This window comes from Gavialis gangeticus, unplaced genomic scaffold, assembly GCF_001723915.1.
Source record: "Gavialis gangeticus isolate Ggan-Ray unplaced genomic scaffold, GavGan_comp1, whole genome shotgun sequence".
Taxonomy (NCBI): domain Eukaryota; kingdom Metazoa; phylum Chordata; order Crocodylia; family Gavialidae; genus Gavialis; species Gavialis gangeticus.
Window position 1 is genome coordinate 93,155 of NW_017729025.1, and position 8,492 is coordinate 101,646.

Below are 8,492 nucleotides of genomic sequence, written 5' to 3' on the forward strand. Positions count from 1 at the left end.
TATCTAGAAGGTGAGGTATTTTTTTTTCAAGGAAACATCCAGGGATTTCTTTCCTCTCCTGACTCAACTGATCAATAGAAGAGCGTGCAGGCTGAAAAAGTGAGCATGTTACAAAGAAAAAACAAAACAAAAGCTAAAAGGATTCAAGGAAGGTGCCTGAATTAGACTCTCCGCAAAGAATCAGTCATCTCCAGTGCTGTGATATGAGGCTATGAGCGAGCAGTTGCAGACTTGAGCTTTCAGTATGTTGGGAAGAGAAGGGCTGAGGGACAATCTCGATTCGGTTTATTCTTGCCCCCTTGCCCAAATGCTGTTCTTGCCAAACCGCAGCCTTGCAAGCCCTGCCCTGGCTCTGTAACAAGGGACAGGCACCGGTTTGCCGTGGTCCCAACAGAAAGCAAAGATGTTTCCAGTTAGGGGCTCTTGATTGAAGTTTGTGCCCTTTTGGGCACTCCTGTGGGGGCTGGCAGTGTCTGCGTGTCAGATCCCTGGCAGCAAGAGCACCCCTGTGGGTATTTGCTTTTTGACAAGTATTTGCTAATCTCTAGTGCTGTTTGCAGAGCGACTCTTCGCAGTTCTGGGGATCTATAAATTGCTACAACCCTGCAAGCTGCTCAGTGCTTTCCGTTTGCCGGATTAGAAATGCAAGCCGTATCTTTCCAGAGCAACGTGCCTGCTGCACCCTTGACTGAGGATGCTTCGCTCCCCAGTTGTGCCCCTCTCCGGCCTATTACCTGCTGCGGGTGCAGGTGCCAGCAGTGCATAGCCAGGATGCAGGGCTTGCAGCAGGGGGTGGCCTCGAGTGCTGCTCGCTCTGAGTTGTCCTGCTAGCGCTGCCAGCGCCGGTGACCTGTGAGGACCAGGCAGGGTCCCCTGCGTCCTTCTACACTACCCTTTGAAGCTGATTTTTCGAGTGCCAGCCAGCCCTGGCCAATGAGGCATCGCGATGACGTCACCCAGGCTGGATGAATGAAGCCAATACGCAGACAAAATGAATGGGCACAAAATCTGGATATCAGCAGGGGCCTGTCTCGGCGCGCGCCGCTTGCAGTGAGCTGGTCTCGGAGGTTAGGCTGGCTCCTCTGGGCAGGGCTGGCTGGTTCAGGGCTAGGTTTGTTTTAGGAAGCCTGTAGTGTCTGTGCTGATTTTTTTACAACCTAACCAAGCATTAGCAAAGGGGAAGGTTGTGCTGGGTAAGTAGGAGAGCCTGGCATGTCCCCTCCATGCTTATCTCTGCTGCTGTATCTGAGCATCTCCTCCTGCTGAACGCGTTTAGCCTCGCCACCTCCTAGGAGGCAGGGCAGGATGGTCAGAACTAAGTGCAGAGTCAAGTGACTTTCCCAGGGTCGTGCAGGGAGTCTGTGGCAGACGAGGGGGCTGAGCCGTGGCTTCCAGTGGCCTGTGATCACTAGGCAACCTCCTCCTCCTCTGCTGAGTGCCAGAAATAGGCCTTCAGGGCGGTGTCTGAAGCAGGGCCCCTTGGTTATTGCAGGTAGGCCGGGTTACCTCCCCCAGCACCTGCCCCATCTTGAGTGGAGCAAGGTGGAGATCATTTGAGGATGGGCTCTGTGGGACTGGGACCGCTCTGAGGCTGGCTTAGGAGTGAGGCTGCAGTCGGAGGGCTAGAGCTGCCTGGACACGGTTTAACCAGAAAACATGTTTTGCTGGTGGGAGGCGGTGGGGGAATCCAACATGTTTTATTCATGGAGCCTCACACAGTTTGTTCAAAATGCCTCTGGTTCAATTGAACTTTGGGCAGGGGGCTGTACCCAGTGATCTCCCGAGGTCCCTTCCAGCCCTAACATCTATGAAATGTGTGAAACTTCCTCAAAGTCCAGGAGAGGCTCTGCTGGGACCTGCCTGGGTGCTTGGGGGGTCTGTCCTGGGACGGGGTCTCTGGAGGCTGCGGGTCCCCACTCCTTGGGAGAATCTGCCCCTGGCTCCACAACCCCTGTGGTGACTTTCTCGTCCATCTCGCTGCAGCCGTTGTCTGCGACATGGATGTGAGCATTGTCTCCACCAAACAGCAGCAAGATTTGGGAGCACCCAATGCGCTGGAAATGTCAACACTTTTTGATTTCAATTTGGTTCAAAACCAAATAAAAACAAAATGAAATAAAAAAAAGTCCAGGGGACTGGAAAATGTTTTTTGGCCAGCTGGGCCAAACTTCTCCATGTGGGCTTGCAGGCTGCTACTCTCGGCAGTTTTGCTCTTGCAACCAGCACATGCAACTGTAAACCTTACTTGAAAGCCCAAGCGAGAGTTTATTCTCCTCCCACTCTTCCCCTCGTTAAAAAGAAGAATCAAAGCGACGCCGATTATCACTCTTATTCCAAGCTAAACGCTGCGAAACTGTGAGCCGGCGGAGTGGCAGCGATCCTCTCTGTGGCATTCCTCCCCACCCCCAATGCAGACCTTTGAAGTTCAGTTAATAATTTCTGTTTAATTCATGAACAGGATGCTGTGCATATTTCACATGGAGAAACAGCCCGGTTTGGGTGTTTGTTCCCCCCTCCTCTCATGCAAATATGAGTAATAGCTGAGCAGCGTAAGTAAAGAATGAGAAATCTCTGAGTGAATCTGAGTCCTGGCCATATGCCGCTATGTGCGGTGCTGGCAGCGAGAGCACATTTCCTGACTGTTCAAACAAGGGGGCATGACAGCAGCTCTAGCACATCTCTCCCTTCCCGTCCTTTTTGCTCGTTTCCCCTCACAATCCTCTTTTTTTCCCCTCCCAGCCTGTCGTGGTCAGCAAGGGCATGTCCTAGGTGTGGGGATCGGTGCCCAGGTCAAGTCCAGTTACAGGAAAGGCCATACATGTTCAACCATGGTATTTTGGAGGTTATTGGGTTCCTGAAGGGTCAGTGCAATGTTAGCACTTGCCGAGCCCGCGGTGGTCTAGGAGAGCTGCGTGTCTGGCTTTCTCTTTCTACAGGCGCTGGCATGCGTCAAATGTTTATTCCTCTTATGAAAAAAAACACAACTATTTATTTCAATGATATACACTGAAATACAGCCAAATGAGACCAACATGTATTGAGTGGGAAAAGTACTTTGAAAAATCCCCAGTGCAACAAATTAAAATCACCGGGCATGTCATTCATTAAAAACAAGGATCGTAAATAACCGGCTTTGCTACGGCTAGCTGAAGTCACTAGGTGTAAAGCATTGTAGACTTCACAAATATTTAACAGCTTCTGGCTTTATTTGTATTGTTTCCAAAGAGTTTTTTGGAGTGGTGAGAAATGTATGTTGGTTAACAGAAAGCAGGAATAATGTCTATTATGATGAGCAGATTTCATAATCTGCTTAAAAAGAGTTCTCCTTTTCATTTTTGCTCCCAGAAAATGGTTGTGTGTTAAAACAAGGGCGGTGACACTGTTAAAACCACCCTTGTGTGCAGTTTCATAGGAAACGAGGGGCATTTGTTTTCTCAGCTGTCTTGGTACGTAGGTATGCATGGACTGTCGTGACATATGGAGTCACAGACCGTAAGCAGGAGGTATTGATTACGGAAAACAACAGGCGAATAAACAGGTTTCTGCTCAGCTTGAATTCCAGCGTTGTCTCCCCTCTACCTGGTGTGCCCTTCTCTGTGGCAGATGGAGACACTTAATGGCTGAATATTATACCGCTAATGCATGTTGCATGTATTGCGCTGTTGTCATGATTATATGATGTGTATTATGGTAGCACCTTGGTCACCTCCTTTCATCTAAGCGTGTTGTGTAGGAGAGCTCAGATGCCATTTCAAATGCTCGTGAGCTTAGCACCGCAACTGGAAGAGAGTGCCATGCAGATATCAATTAAGATTTAAGTGGCACTAGATGTGCTGCCCGTGCGTAGGAGAGTGTGATACACCTGAGCAGAGCTCCAACCTGCTGGTCTTAATCAGGCAAAGCATTGTTGAAGGGCAGCGGGAATCCAGCCCGTGCGCGGTGCCGGCTGGGACCTGGCCTCCTAGACTTGGGAAGGAAACGTGGTCAGGATTGCATAGGGGCTTCTGAGATGTGCAGCTCTGGATTTTGCACTATTTGTTTTGCCTGAATACTCCTCCCAACCCCAGGACCGTGCCGCAGAGTGGAATTAAAAAAAAAAAAAAAAAAAGCTCAGACTCTGCGCACCTGAATTATGCACCCGAATTAAGGCTGATAATTTAACCATGTTCAAAAATGATCCTGCAGAATTGGTCCATTGGTGGGTGTTAAACATGATGGTTAAGGTGGCAGCATCCAAACTCAGACTTCCCAGGCCCCTGAGGGCAGGGGCAGATCAGTCTGGACAAGCCGTGCTTCACCGCCCATCCCCTTATCGTCTGCTCTTTGCCTCGGTGCGATGTTAGATGCGGGGCTGCATGGGCAAGTAGTTGGACGCAGCGTGGCATCACTTGTGTTTTTGCTGTGTTTGGGTTTCCTGTGTTTGGTGTTGTTTCAGATGTGGTTATTTCTGGAATTTGATTAAAAGTTGGTGAAGAAGTGTCTTCCCTATCCCATGTGTCTCTTCCTCTGCACTGTCCTGCAGTGTGCTACAGGCAGGGGGGAGTGAATGGAAACAGAGAACCTGACTGGTCTCGGGTGAAAGCTCAACTGAGCGTTTGTCTTCTCTCAGGGTTGTTTTGCTGCTGCCCATAAATGAGATTTAGGCTACGTGTACAAATAATTTTCTAACCGCGAGGGGTTCAGTGGTAGATCAGGAGACCTGGGGAGCTGTAGATGTTCACGTGCTGGTCAGGTAAGCACCTCGGTGGGATGGCTTGGACAGGGATGTTCCCGCACTGAGAACAGGTGGCTGGACTAGATGACCTCTTCATCAGGTCTTTTCTGGCCCTGTTTTTCTGATTTGATAGTCTCTGAGCACTTTCCACATTGCGATCCAGATATGTGGAATAGGTCCATGCCTTCCTCTGTTTAGCCAAAGCAACATCCTTCGAGTCCCCTGGGCCCGGGACTGAACCTGTGGGGAGGTTTGTATGTGGGGAGGGGGGTGGGCTGTTGCTGTTTCTTTCCCAAACAAAATTACTTCAGAAACACTGGGAAGGAACAACTTGGTGAGCTGAAGTAACTCTGAGGTGCTTGAAAGAGAAAGCAGCCTTTTGAAAAGGTTTTTATAAAGAGCCTCTGGTCTGCTGAGCAGTGGAAGTCATTTATTTTCTACTGCGCAGGTTTCCCAGCTTCAAGACTCTTCCTAATTCGGAGTGGTTTTGCCAAACAAGGAGTTGGACCGAGTCCTTTGCACCACAGAAGTCTATAACAGCTTTGCCACCATTTTCCCTGCAGTTCTCCGGGTATTAATTTTGTCAGACTTCCTACATCAGCAGATCTGTGAGAAACTGGAATATTCTGGGCTCTGCAATAGCAAAAGTCTTGGTGAAAGCAAAACTGCAAAGCAAGATTTTTGTGCCATCTTTTAACTTGCCCTGTGGCTCGGATACCCCTCACTTGACGTGTGCCCTCGTCCTGTGGCTTGGGAAATGCCTTCTTGAAGGGCGCTCCCGCCCGGTCCTGGATAAGGACTTATGGTCCCCTGGCTGCATTGGGCTCCTCTTGTCTGAATGAGTCCTACCCTAGTTGGAGGTTGTGGCTGATCTGGGCCTGGGCACATGTGAATGCTGATGCATTGGGTACTGAGTATGCACACAGAGCCCAAGTTCAGCGGTGGTGATATAAAGGCAAGGGATCAGAGTTGTGCATCTTGCTCAGATAAGGTGAGAGATGGGTGGTCTCGCAGCCTGCCAGCACAGACCCCAGGGATGGTGGTCCTCAGTGGCTAAGTACAGACATTCAAAATGTCCAAGCCTGAATGGATTCAAACTTTGTAGGTTAGTCTAACCTGCATAGATTGACCTGATTTGCAAGTGAACAGACATTTACTTTTAGTTTCAGAAATGTAGGCATATGCCTGCAGTGGCCAAGGCCAGAAGACAGGGGGCATGAGAGCAGCCCTCCCTTCCCTTCTGCAGCAGCTGCAAGGCTGGAGGGCAGCTGAGCTTGGGGTGGGGTGGGGGTGCATGGCTAGGTCCCAGCAGGCTGCTGAGTATGATTGGGGAGGGGTTTAAACCCCCACCCTGGCCTGCAGGGACCCCAGGCAGGGTGTGCCTGGAGGGGCAAGGGGGAAGCAGCCCTTGCCAGGTTTGTCCCTGGAGGAGGGGCTGGGGCATGGCCATAGTCAGCCCGGCAGCACCTTGCGTGAAGTGGAGGAGGGAGGGAGGGAGAATAAACTCCCCTGTCACCCCTCTCTCCCAGACCACAGACGGGGTCTGCCCAGCTTTCCACACCACTGGTCACTTGTGTGGTGGGGGGGCATGGCCAGAGCCACTCCAGCGGGGTGTCCCTTCCCCTCCAGGAGACCAGGCTGTGCCAGCTGGGTTTCCCACCCCCACCCCCTTGTTAGCCAGCCCTCCCTGCTCCGGCGAGGGAGCAGAGGGGTGAGGCCAGCCCTGCTGTACTTGAGCAGACAGTACAGCGTAGCCCAGGGCTGCAAAGCATGCTGGGATGCTGGGGGACTCTGATTTAACTTGAGCAAGGAAGGGGTCTGGGACAGAAGTTCCATAAACCGGATTGACCTGAACCTGTTAAGTCTGACATTCAACCAGGTCTGTCTTAAATCAGTTTCAGCCATTTTTAAACCAGTTTATGTTTACTGAACTTCTGTTCTGTTACAGGTTTAAACCAGTTTTTGATCACTTAAACCGGTTTATATGTAACTTCTGTCCCTAGCCAGTGAGGTATCCCATTGAGGGCTAAGGTCAGCATCAAGTAGCTATGTTCCCTCTCCCAGAATCGATGACATCTAAACATAAGGAATATCATTATGCAGTATGTAATTGTATGCTACATCATGTTGTTGTTGTTATTACTATCACTATAATAGAAGAAGAGGAGGAGGAAGAAGAGGAGTTAGAAGGAGAACGAAGAGGAAGAGGAGGAGGAAGAATCCCTGATACTTGTAGCAACAGATATAGTCCTTGGGAAGATATAGATACAGTCCTTGGTCTTTGGGCAGACCTTTGAGAAAATTATCCAGGAGCACATCTATAGGCCAAGCTTTGGTTGCATGGGCCTGATCGCATGATAACATGTGCACATTGAACACCTGAGTGATGTTTGCAGAGCAAGGGCCTTGGAGCAAAAACACTTCCAGGCAGAAAGTGCTGTTGTCGGTACTTACATGACACCGCACAAAACTAGGCTGTGGCCTTGGCTGTAATTGAGTTATGAAATAACCATAATGATCTCAGATCCAAGCTGTGTTATTTTAGCATATCACGCCTGGGTAAAGCTCATCTTTATACTGGCAAAGAGAGTGTACAAAGAGTCAGGGGGCTTTCTGGTATCCCGGTATAAGGTTGTTGTGTAGTGAATTCACGTACCGAGACCTTGCAACTGAAACATCCTTGATCAATTTTTGATGGAGCAATTAAATCTAAACTTCTCTTCTTTGCCAAAGCTTTAAGTATGTCTCCTATCTAAAACGCTCACGTTGCTGAGTTAAGAACATCGGGACCGAGAGACCCATAAAATCCTCTGGTGTAGAAAAGATAGCTTATAAAACCTGTAAACTTTCTTGATCTCACAATGCAGATTTGATAGGATCTTTTTTTATACACAGAGAGTTAAGAGGGGAAAAAATGACTTCCTAAATTAATGATGCTGTGCTAGGAAAAAAAAAGCTCTGAAAAAAATATTTTTTTTCTTTCATTCAGAAAAAGCCTGTTAAATAATTTTATGCTTTTTAGTTAAAAGGAAGTCTGCTTTATTTATTTTTACTTTTTTCCCCCCAGTTCTCTTGGTGAGATGTTTGATCTGTCTTCTTGAAAAGTCAAAAAGATGCACTACATTTCCTTAAGCCCTTCCTGGATTAATTAAAATGATCAGCGATAATTACGTGCAGAAACTGCTTAACACTGTAATTCATAGATCAGGTTAAGGTCTCTAGCAGTCGTTACTCTAGGCCCTCTGTGCATACTCTGGTTAGGCTATTAACCAGTAATCCTTTCTGGAGGGCTAAGATGTGGTTCTCCTAAAAGAAATGGCCTTATATTCAGTTGGATACTTTATTTATTAGCTTAAAGTTCAGTGCTTAATGACCAGTAAACACTTATCTAGACTCTTATCCTGTGTAGCCTAAACAACAAGGTTTATTAATGTGAGGCAATACAGGATGGAGAAACAGCCAATTAACACATGAAATAACGATGCAGTTGCTTAGTCAAATACTTGTTTAGATTTGTCAGAATAAAGCAGCTTCTTTCCCTGCTTCGCTGCCACAACGAGACGAAGACGGACTGCCCGGCTCTTCTGCAGTGCCGGTCTGCTGCTTGTGTACTCCGATGGGTCGGTGCAAGGGTGGGTTGTGCACGGCATCACTCGGCTACAGCCTCCCCTTTTTGCTCTTGCGTAGAGTTCTCTGCAATAAAGTCCGGTTGGGCTGAGATTGTGCATGCTTGGAAAGCCCCGAGATGAACTTTCCTAAGTTTAACAGCCACTTTCCG

At 48.6% G+C, this 8,492-nt stretch overlaps 1 long non-coding RNA gene across 1 annotated transcript in view; it reads right to left on the reverse strand.

Moving 5' to 3' along the window:
* LOC109299414 overlaps positions 1 to 8,122 on the reverse strand; it is a 19,919-nt gene extending 11,797 nt beyond the window's left edge. Inside the window, exons 1-2 of the long non-coding RNA XR_002097823.1 lie at positions 8,109 to 8,122; positions 4,567 to 4,570 (exon numbers count right to left, since the gene is read on the reverse strand). This is a non-coding gene — a long non-coding RNA (uncharacterized LOC109299414). The remainder of the gene's footprint in view (positions 1 to 4,566; positions 4,571 to 8,108) is intronic.
* Between the last annotated feature and the right edge of the window lie 370 nt (positions 8,123 to 8,492).